At 47.3% G+C, this 16,686-nt stretch overlaps 1 protein-coding gene across 2 annotated transcripts in view; it reads right to left on the reverse strand.

The window, feature by feature from the left end:
* CACNA2D2 (calcium voltage-gated channel auxiliary subunit alpha2delta 2) overlaps nt 1-16,686 on the reverse strand; it is a 2,156,122-nt gene that overhangs the window by 1,082,978 nt on the left and 1,056,458 nt on the right. The window lies entirely within an intron of this gene.

A 16,686-nucleotide genomic window follows, 5' to 3' on the forward strand; every position in this document is an offset into this window, starting at 1 on the left:
AAGGCAACAGGAAAGATGGCAGCACTGTACCCAGCACTGTACCCACTCCTGAAGACAAAGTCCATGCACCTCCGGACAAAGATCAACGTCTACAAGGCAATCATCAGACCTACCCTGACGTATGCCTCCCCAGCATGAATGACCTGCCATGAGCGACACCGGAAGAGTCTTCAGATAGTCCAGAACAAGGCCCTGCAGATATCGTCTGGAGCGCCAATCTTCACAAGTATAGCAGACCTTCACAGAGACCTGGACATCGAGATGTTGGACGACCATCTAGTGAAGGGAAGTAAGAACTTCTGACAAGGACTGGATCAGAACCCGAACCCTCTGATCACAAATCCCTTCCACCGCTACCTGTGGCCCATCACTGCGAAGACCCTGTGAAACCAGCACTACTGTGACAAGACCACACAGACCAAGAAGAACCCAAACCTACGACTATATGCTCAACCCGAGAAGATGGAGTAATGAGGCTCAAGCCTTGGTATCCCAAAAACACAGCTGATTGATTAAATCTAACAGCAAGAAGAAGACAGCATGCAATGCAATAATGAATGGTGGTCGGGTGAGGTCGGAAGTAGAGTAGGTGAATCGAGAGACCAGGAGACAGAGAGCAGAAGGTGGAGCAGAATGCTCAGGTCTTTGTGGAAATGGTGCAGTAATGTACAAGTATGGTATTGAGTGTGAGAGTGGTACCAAGCTTTAGAGACTGTGGTGATTGTTGTGTGTGCACATCTCAAAGTATGTTAGGAGAGTAAGAGATAGGGAAGTGTGACAGTAGGAAGAGGGGAGAATGTAGAAAGTGTGTGCGACTGTGGAAACCTAACTTGGGGAACCATCAGAGTAGGGAACTTTTAGGGAGTTCCAAAAGGAGTTAGGTAGGTAAAGCTATGGCCTGTACGTCCTCATTGGAAGACTAGTTTAGAACCAGTCAGGAGGGATTACCTGTCTCTTGTCTTTCATCATATGCTGTTGGGGAGAAGGGACGTATGAGCCTGGGTGGAAGGAGACCACGGGAAGGATGAGGGTGAGACTAGGGACACCAAAGTCATATGCATGCAAAAGCGTCTCGATGCCCTGGGGCTGTAGCGCGCTTTACACATTCAAATAAATAAACAAACAAATTAAATAAATGGTCACTTCAACGGAACAAGGGAAAACCTGACCACTGGATAGCAGGTTAGCAGTTGGTAATCTGTGAGTGCAGGAGGTTTTTAGTCAGTGTTGGAAATGTAAATTAGTTACTGTGAAATCCAACCATTGACGGGAAAGTTTGTTTGTTTTCAAACCCCCGCACACATCATCATTTGCATCTCAGAGATTGTTCATGAGCACCAGGAAAAGAAGCCAAGAGAGGGTCATTTCCGATAATGCTGACGGCAAATCATAAAAGGTGTACACACCTTTTAAATCTAAAACACTGTATTTGAATATTTACTGCAATGTACAATCCTAACTAGTGATTTTACAGGCATCCTTTTCAGACGTTTAAGGGATCTTGTGTCCAGGGCCTGATTTACAAACGCCTTTCACAATGGCGCAATCTCATTGAAAAACCTTTTGTAAATTAGGTCCCAAGTGTCTCACCCTCATCTCAATGACTGGGCTTTGAGCCATTTTTTGCCATATCCTGGAACTGGGAAAATTCAGGACAAAATCCAGCACTGATTTTTGCAGCATATGCTTTGGTCAGGAATCGGTTCTAAAACAATCTATTACTTCAGAATGTGCCTTTGAATAATCCCCTTTCCTTTACTGAAATCCTTTTTGGGGAATGGGTCAGGAAAAGGTTTTCTTTATACCTCAATGAAGGGGAAAGGCACACAAAGGCTGGTCATACATATGGTAGGTGCAAAGAGTACATTGCAATTTGAAAGCAACATGTTACAGGATGGAAACCCCGTATTCATAAAAGAAACCTGGATATTACATGGTGGCAGTGGTAGAAGTGTACTGAAAAAAGTAGTGGAACTGTGGTCTCGGCAAGGGAGAGGGTAGGCGGAAGCATAGTTCAACATTTAGGAAGGTGCTGCGGCCGGGGCATTGCAATAGTCTATAAGGCTCCTATTACAACTTTACACTCACAGGGACATGAATGGACAAATCAACTATATAGAATGGTGAATATGGTCATAAAAAGTAGAGGAATGGTAAACAGAAAAAAATAAAAGTAGTAGAACAACGCTCCCGCCCGTTCCCGCTCACTTCGAGCACTGCATGGTGGGCTGGGCGGTCCCCTCCTTGATATCACCAAGTGGGCATGAGCACAACATTTTTCTCCAGTCGGCCACATTGAAAGATGACTGGGACTTGCTAGCAGTGTTCTTGAAAGGATCATCAGCTAGAATGCTAGTTTCACATTTATACCCCGTAATAAAGGACCCCCATCTTTCTTGCACCCTCTGCTGGCTGCACCTTCTGCCACACAAGTTAAGGCAATTGTTCCTCTGATCAACTCAAAATCAAACATCATAAACACTTCTTTACAGAAGTTTAAATATGCGGTCGTCCTCCTACTTTTCATGAAAGCCACAAGACCCCAAAAACTGTTGCCCAAATTTCCAACTCTGGAAAACTCATAACGCATTGTAACCAAACAACACACCGCCCTTGCTGGAAGGCCTAAATAGGCTCGACCCAAATCAGACAGGGTTTAGACCAGCCAGAGGTGCAGAGTCTGGTCTAGTGCGGTGCGGATCCTGTTATTTTGGCTAGCCGCTTTTAACGCCATCCATGACAAACATCCTCCTTGACTTTCTCCACACTACCATTATTCATCCTTACCAGCTGAAATGGATGCAATATTTTCTTGCAAACTAAATATTTGGAGGGTTACACAGATCTGCATCCTTTCCTCGCTGCTTTTTGATCTTGATCTTCACCCCTTGGCCACTCTCATCCAATCATTTAGTGATCCTTCTCTATGTTCATCGCTGATACCAAGATCCTCCTCAAACCTGAGAAACGATCTGGGCCTGAGTGACTCAAACTTTAGGCGATGCACAAGATGTTTGAAAGGTAATCCTGCGATTGCAAAGCAATCATTTTTCATCCTAGACCACCTTTGCAGATCAATCAACATTTGATGGCGTCAAGGCTCCATGACATAGATATGTTCATTAACCTTGAAATAGCGGGGGTGGGGGGGGGGGGGGTCATCCTGAATGCTGAACTGACTGTCACCCCGAAACAAACCAGCACACAAAATCCTCTTTTTTCAATGTTCTCTGTCTTTGGTGATTAATGAACTTCTCTCTATGGAGCTAAATCCTGCTTTGCTTAATACTTACAGGTTTGATTATTGCAACTCTATAGATCTTGGGCTCCCAAGAAGACAACTTGAGGAACTCCACCTCATCCAAAATGCCATAACCGGCCTCGTCCTCTCATCAAAGGGAAGAGACCACGTTTCTAAGCCTTTTAGGCTTTTGCCATGGTTGCCGGTGGCTAGTTGGTTCCCATTAAAGGCCCTATGGCTCATTCATTAGGCTTTCCGTGTGAATGGCCCTCGTTTGCCAGGAAAGAAATTCAGCAACTACAGTTCAACTTAGAGTCTCAGTTTGGGTGACCTCAGACTTGTGAGAGTGCCGCCTGTTCAGCGCCACCAGAGAGTGGCTGCCTCATCTTCCGTCCAGGCGCTAGAACTTGTTTCCCATGAGACACCAGAAGGAGCAGGGAAGACCAGACTTTTCCATGTACAGGAACCCTGCAATATGACGCGATTCTCGTTCCTGAAATAGTTCTGCCTCTTACACAGCACCAACATGCTTACGGGTGCACACTGCATGATATCAATTGTCTCAAATCCAGGGAAGAACAGGCATAGAGGCAGAGAAATTAAAAATGTAGGCCTTCTTCTCTATGACTCACAAATGCAGTATGCACTGGCCATCCAATGGTCCTGAGCCTTTGACACAATTTGCCTCTATTTCGAGCACATTCCAATGTATGCAGTTGCAGCAGAACATGCAAAAGTGCTTCGGGAGTCAGGTCAGACACAGACTGCCACGTGACTTCAGCTTGCATGCGCATTTTGCCAATCGCCCTTTCATGATCCGGTGGTCCCTGGACGTTATAAGTGGCCCCACGTAGAAGTCATTCAGTTGGCTCTGAAGGCCACACGCACCCTCCCGGGATCTGATCCCTGCGGGGCACCTGGCGTTTCACAGAAGCACCAGATCCAGCCGAGCAGGCCTTTCCAAGGAAGCAGGACTTCCGAGTTCCTGAATGCATTAAGAGGCGACGTCTCCTTGAGCAGGCAGCCCCTCCATGGCCTGAGGACACAGCCCAGCCGGTGAGCCGAGGCAGGCCGTGGCGTAGGGCCGATGCGATGCGACGCGACGCGCAGCGCTGCTTGTGTTATTTCACTGTATCTTGCGGCTATTCTACAACGAGTCAGAGCTCACATATCCGCGCCTCCACATCGCTGCAGGTCACCCTAATTACGAGTCTCATCACAGGGGTCAGAGAACTTATGAATATGGGCATTAATAGACTGTAGGCATTGTAAACTGGGTGGGTACCCGAACAGTCCGCCAGACCAGCAGAGGGCCATATTAAGGTGCGCAGATTCACAGAAGCGTTTTTTAATGGCGCAATCCCATAGGAAAACGTATTGTGAATCAGGCTAACAGCTTAGCGCCCCGTTTGTGGGTGGCCGCGCAGTTTAAGTATGTTAATATGACAAAACGCTATGCAGCTGTTGTGTGCCTCCTTCTGTAATAATATTTCATTTTCAGGCACAAGCTCGTTGCCTGGGCATTTCCCGATGCATTGGGGTGAGGCGATTCCCGCTCGCATGCCACTCGCACGTACCATCTTGACTTTAGTGCTCGGCGAAATTGCTAGATTCCGCTACAACAGCCTTGGAAACGAAATTTCTCAGATTTCCATCTGCTTTGGCTACATCCGCTGTTCCACCACACCCATACATTCGATTGAAATATTCATGCTCATCTGGCGGGTCCTAAAATGCGAAATATTCGCTGTTGTGTGCCACACGACCAGTGAAACCACACTGAAACCCGCCGAAGCTTAGCGGGGGTATACCATTGCCACACCTCCCCCTCCTCCCGCACCCTGTCCCGGCCGGCCTGCCCGGCTACCTCCCCTCCCCCACCTGTACCCGGCAGTGATGCATTTACTGGAATAACAACATAACACAATTTTAAAGTTGGAAATCTTAATGCCACAGCAGCTTTATTTGCATAAAGTCAAGGAGTTATCTTACAGGTGATCCGTGAGTTCACCACACCACAGGTTCCTCTACGCTGTGTGAGGCTTCCTAGGTATGCCCTCCTCCACCCCCCACCGTCTGCGTCTGGTTGACGCTTCCGGTTGAGCCCGTCCCTTGCTGCCAGCTTCTCTCTACCCATGGCCATTTGATATGTTGCTTTGTTTTCGCATTTCTTGACACTCCCCCCACCCCTTTGCACTAAGGTACCTGTTTCTAACCCCCCAACACACTTCCCGGTGTCCTATTTCTTGGTTCTAGCTAAAACAAGCAGCCACTCTGGTGCCACGCTATTATGTAGGTTCCTATACAGACACCACTTTTCGGTGCCCCAAAACATCACTTTGCCCCAACATCACATTTTCTATACAGACACCACCTTCCGGTGCCGACTAACACGTTCCTACCTATACAGTAATCGCTTTGCGATGTCCAGCTAACCCAACCCCCCGACACACTTCCCGCTGTCCCATGTCTTGGTTCTAGCTAAACAGGCGGCCACTCTGGTGCCACGCTATTACATAGGTTCCTATACAGACACCACTTTACGGTGCCCCAAAACATCACTTTAGCCCAACATCACATTTTCTATACAGACACCACCTTCCGGTGCCAACTAACACGTTCCTACCTATACAGTCATCGCTTTGCGATGTCCAGCTATCCTAGCGCACATTTCTACTCTACTCTGTGCTCCCATCCCCAATGGTGCCGCTTCTACCCTAGCCCTACCTCCATGCTTCCGGCCCCAGGTTCCCCATTCTGGTTTACTGTCCCCCGGGCAGGGCATTGCCTTAGTACCCGTACTCCCAGTGCCCTCCTCCTAGGCCCTCCTCCGAGATCTTACCCAGCGCCCTCACCCCCGTCAAGTTCCGTAATCGCTAGCCCTAACGCTCCCTCTCTCCGGCTTGCTCCTCCCCTCTCCTGGTGCCATATTTTTTTGCATTGCCCCCACCCAACTTTCTCCCCCTACAGTTCCCTGGGCTCCGTTCTCCCCCAAAGACTCCACACCCCCATTCTCTCATTTTCTTCCAAGTACCCCCCGTCTGTTTGCCCCCCAGCCTTGCGCTTGCCCCCCCTCTTCACCTCCTTGGACCTTGTGCCCCCCCTGGTTCCCTCTTGTCACCCCTCAAGCCCATTTTTTGACCCCCCACATCTCCTTGTGTATCCTTCCTTCTGTTATCTCTTCCCCCCACCTGTTTCTTTGGCAACCCTACCTGCGCCACCATACCTTCATCTAGGTCCCCCCCAACTTCCCTTGTAGACCTTTGTTTTCACCTTGTTTTCCAATTTTTTCTTTACCACACCCCCCTCCACCCCTGCATTTTGGGGTTGAAATGGTTTCCAAGCCCCCTAAACCCTCCCCTTTTTTCCCCAGGGCCTCCCCCGAGTCTGTTACTCTTGGGCGCCATAGGACGTAAGCTTTTGGCTGAACATTCACCTATGGGCCTGCCAGTACTTTGCTAAAGGGATCAACCTTGCGAGCACCCCATCCCAACCTGTGCCTCGACCTTGTTTGCGGCCGCCATTAGCCACGAGGCTAAGAATGGACTGGGTCAGCGCTCCCCGTCCCCACCAATTGGGGTGCCCTGCAATCGCTACCTTCCTGAGGCCGCTGGGCAACACTCACTGAACTAGGCCCGTTGTTCCTTACCCCACAGGCCTGATGGCAACGCGCACCTGTTCCCCACTAGCCATCCCCCACATGACCCTCCTTCCCTTGTGCCAACTCGCCTCCGCTTGTGCCCTTAATTTGGCAGAACGAAACACGGCCGCCCAAACCTTTTGAAGTTACCCAGTCCCACACCCTATATCTGATGGAACCACTGCCACCCTTCTTCTAGGCCGCACGACTTTGCTGCCTCCGCCCACGTCAGGTTTTCTTTTCACCCTAACCGTATGCTGTCTTCTATTCGCTAAATCAGACCGTTCTGCATGGAACGTAGCCCCTCGTGAAACCGATCGGCATTTGTTCCGCACGAGCACTATTGCATGGCATCCTCTACGCGTGCGCCTTACTGGTCAGCCAGCCCCAAACCTCGCAACATATAGGTTCAAACATTAGCAACTGCGGAATATAATTGCCCAAATACCGGATGCCTGCAAAACCTCACAACGATGGCACACAGGGCATGCAATGATCGGGGCGTGCACATAATTTAACACCAAAACCCTTAAAGACCCCCTTCTTAGAAACCTTAGCGCCTGTTGTGCAATGGGAAATCATTTCAAACATGTGCTCGTCACCAGAGTGATGCACCCGACATAAAACCCCTTCCCCCCCTTCAAACCAAGCCCAACATAGTACTAACTTGTAACTAATCGCAGGGGACAGCGCTGAAGCCAGCAGGCAGAAGGGTGTGCGATGTACCGACTGGCAGGCACGGGATATTTTATTTTATGTAAATGTGGGCTCTCCCCCCAAAACCCGCACTTACCCATTCGTTTCGAGGCCCCTCGGCCACACTTATCATGCTTAGCTGTGTGATGTTAAATGCTAACCCTCTTGTTTCGCCTGACACTTTCCTTTAAATTCTTCCTTCCATTTTGAGGTTACTCCGACAGAGTGCGCGTTGGCTAAAGCTTGGCATAAACAAGAAACCGCATATTGTGAATATGTCCCAAATTGCCCATAGCGTGGTCCAGCAGCCCCTGCTGAATGCATAATCCACCAGCACTTACCCCTAGTGGCTCCTCGCACATTCACCAACGACCCCCAACCGGCGGGCGTACTTAAAGTCGGGACGCCCACGGTATTGGATTCTGATTGCAAGTACAGGGCTGCGTCCCCAGAAAGCATAGTTCCCAGTGCTGTGACCTTTACAGGAAGCCAATTCGCCTTGACCCACCCCTTCCATATGTACCAATGCACCTAAAGAAAGCACTGCCGTACATGCCGAGTGTTCCCCGCATAACAAACCTGCCTTTCCGGTCCAACATCAACAGTCCTTTCACATTGTGACCCTAAACCAGCGACTTGGGCATGGCAGCCAAAACCCTGTTGCATTCTAATAAACTTCTACCAAAATGTTCCTCTCGCTCCTGAGGTTAAGCACGGAATTAGCAGCTCTGAGCTGGGGGGAAATCCGCTGCAAATTTGCCGATTTTCAGCGCTATTACCGCCAGCGGATAATAGCACGAAATTTCCCCATTGAGCCCAATGGGGAATGAGGAATTCTGGAATGGGCCCAATGGGGAATGGGCACTAACTGCCCCGCCAAACCTGTGATCCGGTGCTAATGGCGCCAGGGGTTTGGCGGTAGGGCTAATACCACCGGCGCTAATACCGCCGGCGTTACTGTCCAACTCGTGATGAGGCCCTATGTCTGGACACCCTGCACGCGGTCACTCCAGTGGTGCTGGCGCGCGGTGCGATCCTACATATGTTGCACTTGCATTCCACCCTTTTCAACCATCGAGCAGCGGCCCCTAAAACATACAACATACTACAATTCCCTATAAATGGAGACGCGTCATGGCACACAAATGGGCTTTAGACGATGACTCAGAAGCCCGGACATACTGTAAAATGATTTCCGATATGAGGCTATATGTACGCAGTTGTTCCCTCCTTGCCGTGCGCTACCACCCAGAAGGCACATACCCCCCACCAAATCCCTCTCTACAACTTAAACTGCGCAACAGTGCCCCTATGGCTCACCCAATCATTACGTAGTCCCCCAAGCCGTGCATCTGAGCAAGGGGCCGATTTCCCAGTCTTCCCCGCACCCAACTCCTACCTTCGGCCTGTGCCATCAAACCTTTCATGTACCCTGTCCATTACAGCTTTACTCTTGCCCAGGATCACCCAATTTGGTTTTGCTCCAAGGTACAATGTACTGCGCTGCGGTTCAGCAGCCCCCCAGACTCCTGTTATACTCTAATCCTAGCGAAGTGCCGCCCTTACCCAGTCACCCTGCCATTTTTCTCGCCCCTTAACCCCTTACCGCCTGCTCCCACCGCCATTGACCATGCAGCTCGAAAATGCCCGCCACAAAGACTACTTAACTTGACGTACATCTCCCGCCCCAAACTGTTTGCGAACCAAAACACTGTGCCTGCGCGTCCGTTTGTTCCGATATACACCTTTGCTGGCAACCAGGCGGCACAGGGACCGCAACATCATAGATATAAACAACTCATGCTTCAGTGTCGGGGTGGTACTGACCATGGCTGGCGGCCACCTAAAGCGCGGTGGCCATCGCACGCAAATTCCTGCCCTGGGCCCATATAGTTGGCAACCCCTTTTGTCACGTAATTCAATCCCAACCTTTTGGCAGGATGCCTTTACATTTCGCCCTGCATTACTCTACTTTGTGGTGTTGCCTTCATTTAAACTGTGCATTTTGGCATCCGTAATCGACAGAGTAAAATCTCGCCCATAAGTAGCCACCGTCCCGCGGCAATGTCGCCTCTTGGCCTGATCCCATACTGTCTGCACCCCTCGCGATGCTCTCCGCTTTTTAACATGACCCAATGCATAACCTCCAATGCAATTGTATTTACCTCCTCCCTTCCTCCTGGAACTGGTCAACTCCTTCACTGGAACCACCGGAACCGCTCGACCCGGACCGCTTCTTTCTCCGCCTGGAACACGAACACTGCTCCAAAGAGATCTCTTCGTGAACAGGATGCCGCGAGGTAGAGAGGACGGTGTTTGTTTGCATTGGGCTTTTATAGGCCCTCCCGCTCGCTTGGTTCCCTGCCCCCAGTCCTTCCTGTGTTGTCCCTCCCATTGTACCGGGCGGGCCCCTTCCTCCTTTGGCACGCCCCCCATCTTCATAGGAGGGGGAGGAGGTTGGCTGGGCAACCGCCACTAAGGGGCGGCACCCGCCATGCCTCCTGCTTCGGCACGTTCGCCCTCCAATGCATGCACCGCATTTCGTGTACTTTATGTATTTTGCACCTTAAGCTACCACCCAGAACTCCAGTTAACTCTTCGCCATCTTTCAAGACAATTAAACTTAGTAACATTATAACAACCCATTGTTATCTGTCTCGCGTATTTCCCTGATGTCTGTCGGTTTGGCATGCACAATGGAGGGACTCGTTTTTTTTTAAACTTCACATTTCATTCACCTCATGCAGCCTGCCTGTCTGAAACAATGACCACAAGCAGATGACCTTGTCACACAGTTTTATTTTTTGTTGTGTCTTCAAAGTATAGTTGCAAATCCCAAAAGAGTATTTTTTAGGTTGACCTTATTTTTCATTCTGGTACTTCTAGTTTTCCATTAAAAATGGGGAAAAGAAAGCTATAATCATACTTATTTTTCATAAGGCTTTCTATGTCAGTTTAGACTATTGTGTGATTTATGATGTTTTCAAAACATCTGCATAACACACACACACACACACACACACACACACACACACACACACACACACACACACACACACACACACACACACACACACACACACACACACACACACACACACACACACACACACACACACACACACACACACACACACACACACACACACACACACACACACACACACACACACACACACACACACACACACACACACAAATAGGGCATAGTGGAATGACGGGTAGGGTCAAACAGCTTGCATATGCCACATCTACTGTTGACACCACCGGCTGTTGCTCCATGCAGTGTCACACGGCTGCTCCATACAGCGGCAGCAGATTTGGGGTTAGCCCTCCAACTCCCACTGGGTCATTGAGGTCTGGCTCTCGTGTTTGATATGGTTCTTTTCACTGACTTTGCCCCTGTGTTGGGGCTGTTGGCTGGTGGCTGTCCTGTTGTTGTCAATCCACCTAGCTTGTTATTACATCAGTGCCCAGGAGTTTCACCTTGTGTCACCTTGCATCTCATTGTTTTTCATCAAAATGGATAAATAGTCCTGCCCTGACAACCCGAGTCATCAGGTTTGTGAATAACAATGAGCCAGCCCAGGATGTAGAGACACTGGCCAGTCCACACTGTTGTTGATTGTTATGTTACTATGACTGACTGACAGTTAAAATATAAAAGTTGCCAAACAGGAGAACATAATGAAGCTGGGCTTAAAAATAAATGCCGGGGCTCAGAAATAAGTGCTGGGGTTAAGCCCTGGTGAAGCCCTGGCAACCCCCCACCCCCTTATAAATTAAGCACTGGGGTCAAGGGAGAGGGAGAAACACAACATGTGTAATAATGAACAAGCGGGAAAAGGGGCACAGGACAATTCCACGGTGCAAGGCCCTCACTGCAATCAGCAGTAAATTATAATTGGAAAAAAGAGCCACTGTGACAGGAAACGAGTTTCCCAACCAACAAGCCTAATTTTCTCTCCATTTTCCCCAATCATTTAGCATCACATTTGGTTCAGAAATGTGATCACACTAGCCTTCACAAAATGCAGTAAATTCTTGCTGCAGTTTCAGGGTAAGTGACAGGTTGCAGCATTCAGTTTTTGCGGTAGCTGCTCGTTTGGCTCCGCGTATACAATTTGTAATTGGCACCCTCCTTGCTCGTGGGTTATGTTGCATATGAGAAGACGGAGGGCAGTTACAAATGCTACCCTACAGCGAGGACGGGCTGTGCACTGAACGTGACTTATAAGTGTCACCCTACATGTCCCTACTGCTGATGTGCGTGTTTTATTTGATTTTTCATTTTATCGCTTAAAGCACGGACCTACTTCGAGATCAGCAGGGTGCTATACAGGGTGTGGGTAGCCAGCGTTTCATCTTGAATCTTTTAACACCAGCTCATTACTGTGAGTTGCAGTTTGTGCGCCCACTGGAATTAGTCTATGGTCAGGTGTTTTTGAAAAAGCCACATTTGGAGAGTTTTGGGAAATTGGAGATTTGTGGGGTCATTTGGAGATGATATTATGACTGAGTTCCAAGGGGTGGGTGCATGACAAGTGAAGCAAGTTGTGATTCATGCCTGTGGGTCAATTTGCTGCATGAGGAGCGTGTCCCACTAGATATGTGGAGGTAGCCGCCAGGTGCGCTGGTGTGCTGCTCAGGACTGCTCTGTAGATGTTATATACAGTGTTGAACAGTACTCTGGCCTGGAAAGGAAGCCAATGAAGTTTGCTTAAGACAGGGGTTATTGGGCCAAATTAACACTCAGCCATAAGAAGATGACTGCAGAGTGTTTTACTGCTTTTAGGGGAGCCAAGTGAGCGGCAGGGAAACCTGTCGGGAGGGCAATTACCTTCATCGATGTGCGGGACCACAAGGCCGTGCACCAAGTTCAACAAGTACTGCGGCAGGATGAAGGGTTTGATTTTGCAAAGTGTGGTTATTTGCAGCTAGGCCGTTTGGGCCTTCTTGGCTCCGTGTTTCTGGAAGGACAGGCTGCTGTCAATGGGGAAGCCTAAGATGTCGATGATGTCATACATTATGTAATTAGTGATGTCATCAGTGATGTCATCAGGGATTTCATCAGTGATGTCATCATTGTGGTTAAATTCTGCGCAACAGGTGGCGCGAAGTTAAGGTGGCTTTAGTTGAATTTCAGGGTTTATTTTACATTAAGTTCTCACCTTAACGTCCCTGCAACAAAAGGCAAAAGGGTTTTGTTATTCCATAGATTTTTTTCTGTGCTACTGCCCATGGCTTCCGTCATGGCCAGTGGTCACAGCCTCCGGCTGTGCTCACTGTATTTTTTAAATCACTACCACACCACTACCACACCACTAGACATGGCCTTTGGCCATGCCCACTGTCCATTTTAGAACACTGCCAGACCACTAGTCAGGGACATCAGCCATGGCCAGTGGGAATAGCCTCTGGCCATGCCACAGTATTTTTTACATCACTACCATGCCACTAGCCGTGTACTTAGCCGGGCCGACCGTCCATTTTAGAACAATGCCAGACCACTATCCATGGCCTTTGACCATGGCCAGAGGGCACAGCCAACACTGTGCCCACTGTATTTATTAAATCTTTATGTGATCACTAGCCATGGCCGATTTTAGAACACTACCAGAACATAAGCCAGGGCCTCCAGTCATGGCCAGTGGGCCCAGACTTCCACCGGGTCCACTTTATATTTTAAAATATTACCAGACTACCGCACCCACTGTATTTGTTAAATCACTATCTGGTCACTTGCCATGGCCTTTGGCCATGGCCAGTGGGCCCGCCGCTGTCCATTTGAAAACATTACCAGACCCCTAGCCATCTCCAGTGATTTTTCACCCCAACCTCACTGTATCTGTTAAAATTACTAAATCCATTTTTGTATTACATTTGTGCCATAGCCACATGTATAATTATAATTAGTAGTTCCTGTTGTCAGTGGGATTTTTTTTAACTTCTCTGGTATTTTTCCAGTGTTCTCAAAAAAGTAAGAATCTGTGCTCGTCAGTGTTTTCCTGTGTGCCCCATTCAAACAATCATGGACAACTGTTTTTTCCAGTGTAAACCCAATCATATTCTTTTATTGGTTCATTGAGTGCATACATAGGGTAATCTCTCATGACCGGATGCAAGAATAACATATGCCCTGGTTTGAGTGGTTAATCTCATATTCCTCCCTAATGCGACCATCGCTCAAAGACGTTCATCAACCACAGACTGATTTTGACCTGTTTTTACAGTGGTATTGTTATGTATAAAAGATGGCAGGCTTTGAGATTACATTATTTACCAAAGATCACACACTTTGGTTAAGCAGCATGCTACTCACCCCTTGTTTTATGGCCGGTCTCTTGGTGACTGTTATGATACAATGCACAACCCCAACTAACTGCAGTTGGTGGATTTTGGAAACCAGTATTGAAGCCTCCAAGGTTCACTCCGATAGTAGCAATAAGAACGGAACTGGGGCTCGAGCCACTTGAAGCCATAATGAAATGGAAATCATTATGCCTGTTGAGAAAAATCTGTGAAACCAGTCCGGCTGAGAGCTATAAACTACTGGCAACCAAAGGAGTAGACAAAAGCTCAACTTACCTCAACCATTGGAAAAGAGAATGGTCCCAAGTACTAACAAAAATTGACTCATCTAAAGAAGAACTGGTTACAAACCCCAACAAAGTAAAAGAAAAGCTCATGAGACAGGACTGGATTGCAACAAGAGAGGCCAAAATGAAGCTAACGAACATAAAAACCATGGCAGTCGAACATAGAAAAAGAAATGTGCTTCCAGAGTATCTAGTAAAATTTCCATCATACACACAGAGCAACATTACTAAAAATCCGGTTGGGAGTCTACCCAACAAATGAATATAAAAACAGAACTGGAGGAAGAGGCATTAATGAAGGGCACTGCAGGTTCTGTCAAAAAGAGTGTCAACTGGAGACACCGATGCATCTCATGATGAACTGCACTGCCGTTTCAAAGGACAAAAAGAGTTTGTTATCAAGGTATATGTCAAAAATAACCCAATGCAACGATGAGGAACGATGGGACTATTTTATTCAAGGACACAATCCCAGATTCTCATGTGCGGGTATAAACTTTTTGGATAAAATCCTCAAAGAAAAAGACGACGAACTAGTAGAGGAAAACACGCAAACATCTGGTCACACCAAGTGAATAAACAAACATATACCTTAGGAGGCGATGGACGTAAAGATAGTTACGACGAAACGAAAGGAAAAGAGATGAATTGAATTGAAACAGAAAGTGTGATAAAAGTTTAAATTTAAACTAAAACACTACACTTTAAAAATAAAAAAATAAAAATAATAAAAAAAATAATAAAAAATAACTGCAGTTAAGCAGCACAGAAAATGGAAAACAAATGACTGGCTGAAAGAATAACATATGCCCCCATACTTTTGTATCCATAGCAAAAATCAAAAGCTGGCACCCATGAATATACGCACAGTAAGTGAACATATATCTTAAAGTGAAATATACAAATGCAGTTCAATTGACCTTACACTTAGAAGAATGTGCACAAGACAAAATAGCATTGGACTTTTACAAAAAGTCATGAACACCAGAAAAGTAACCAGCGGGAGGAAATGTTCCAATAAATATGCTGGCAAAGTATAAAAGGGGCTCACCTTTTGAACCCAGCAATCTGTATTGAAATATTCCCTGAAAAACAAAATCCCTATACGAACCAAGTTCTTGTGGTCTTGTGGGTAAGCATCTGCACTGGGAACTTGACAATGTGAGTAAAATCCTGGTAGCCAAGTACTTGCGCGAGCTTGCCAACCTTATAAAAACGCAAGTGGTTGTGTCCTACCTTTGAAATGAAGTTACACCTCCTACCCACGTGTTCATTACTTGTGCCCTGAAAAGCAGCCACAATCAGGGGAAAATAACAGCACCAGTGTCCAGGATTGCAAACTCCCTTGCCACATAATGGGCAAATACTCATGACTTACTTGCCCTCTCATCATTTCCCCTCCTCTCCCCCATGTGTGGCTTTCATCAATGCTCTGCTCTATGAAGATAACTTGAAAAGTACACATACCACAGCGTTACTCAAATATATAAATCCTTATAGAGCTATGTTAGACAAAAAGTGCACAATTGTGACATTAAGCCCCCACCTTCCTATTAACTGGGAGATTACAAATACCAGCATGAAATTCAGCAAAAGGCAAAGAAATTGTCTCTCAGGGTTATTCTAGTTCGCCTCGCACGTGCAAACTGGATTTGCAATTCTCCATGTATTAGCCGCTCCTTACTCAGAGATAGCTACTCTTTTGATGTGGGCTTGATAGCGTCTTGACCTTTAGAGTTCTATACTTTCAAGGACAGACAGCAGCATGGTTTAAAAAAGAATATTGTGGATTTCGTGTGTTTTCTTATTGTGATATGAGACATTTTAAACTAAGAAAACACACAGCATCCGGGACTGTGGACTGAACCCCTTCTGTGCAGTAACCTGGACCAACCCTGCTTAGCTACAGATATCTGCTGTTATGTGTAATTTTGTAACCACAAAAATCAATCAAGCAAAATTCATGCTTTTTTGTCTGCCCAGAGCCCCCGCCAAGTGCCCACCCCTCAAATGTGATCTGTGCCAGCTCCACACATTCCCCTGAAACCCTCCTCGCCTCCCCTACCCTCTACCATTCCTCCCGTAAGTCTCGCTATTTCTACGACGCAGCTTGCTATGAAATGTCGGCTATTCGCGGCAATGCCGTCCGAAAGCTGGTGTTACAGAAAAGCTTTGTGCTGTGAACCCATTTCATAGTCCCCCTCCAACTCCCAAATTTCACCTGGTGTCCTTTTGCCTCCCCCTCCTCTAGCCTAAAGGCATTTGCATGTTTTTGACGTGCAAAAGTCTTTTTTCTCCGTTTCATTTTTCTGACGCCCTCGGCTATAACCATGGCTGTCTCTCTTATTGAGAACAAAATAGATGGCAGTTGTTTCATTTATAAACACCCTGTTTCTTGGCAATTTACCTAACATATAGGTATCTATTTTGAAGAAGGGGCACCCCCATTTCTATCAAATATTTAAAAAACTACTGATGGAATACCCCCAACCCACAAATGGACCGAAAGT

The sequence above is a fragment of the Ambystoma mexicanum genome, chromosome 2p (assembly GCF_040938575.1).
Source record: "Ambystoma mexicanum isolate Mex_15411 chromosome 2p, UKY_AmexF1_1, whole genome shotgun sequence".
Classification (NCBI taxonomy): domain Eukaryota; kingdom Metazoa; phylum Chordata; class Amphibia; order Caudata; family Ambystomatidae; genus Ambystoma; species Ambystoma mexicanum.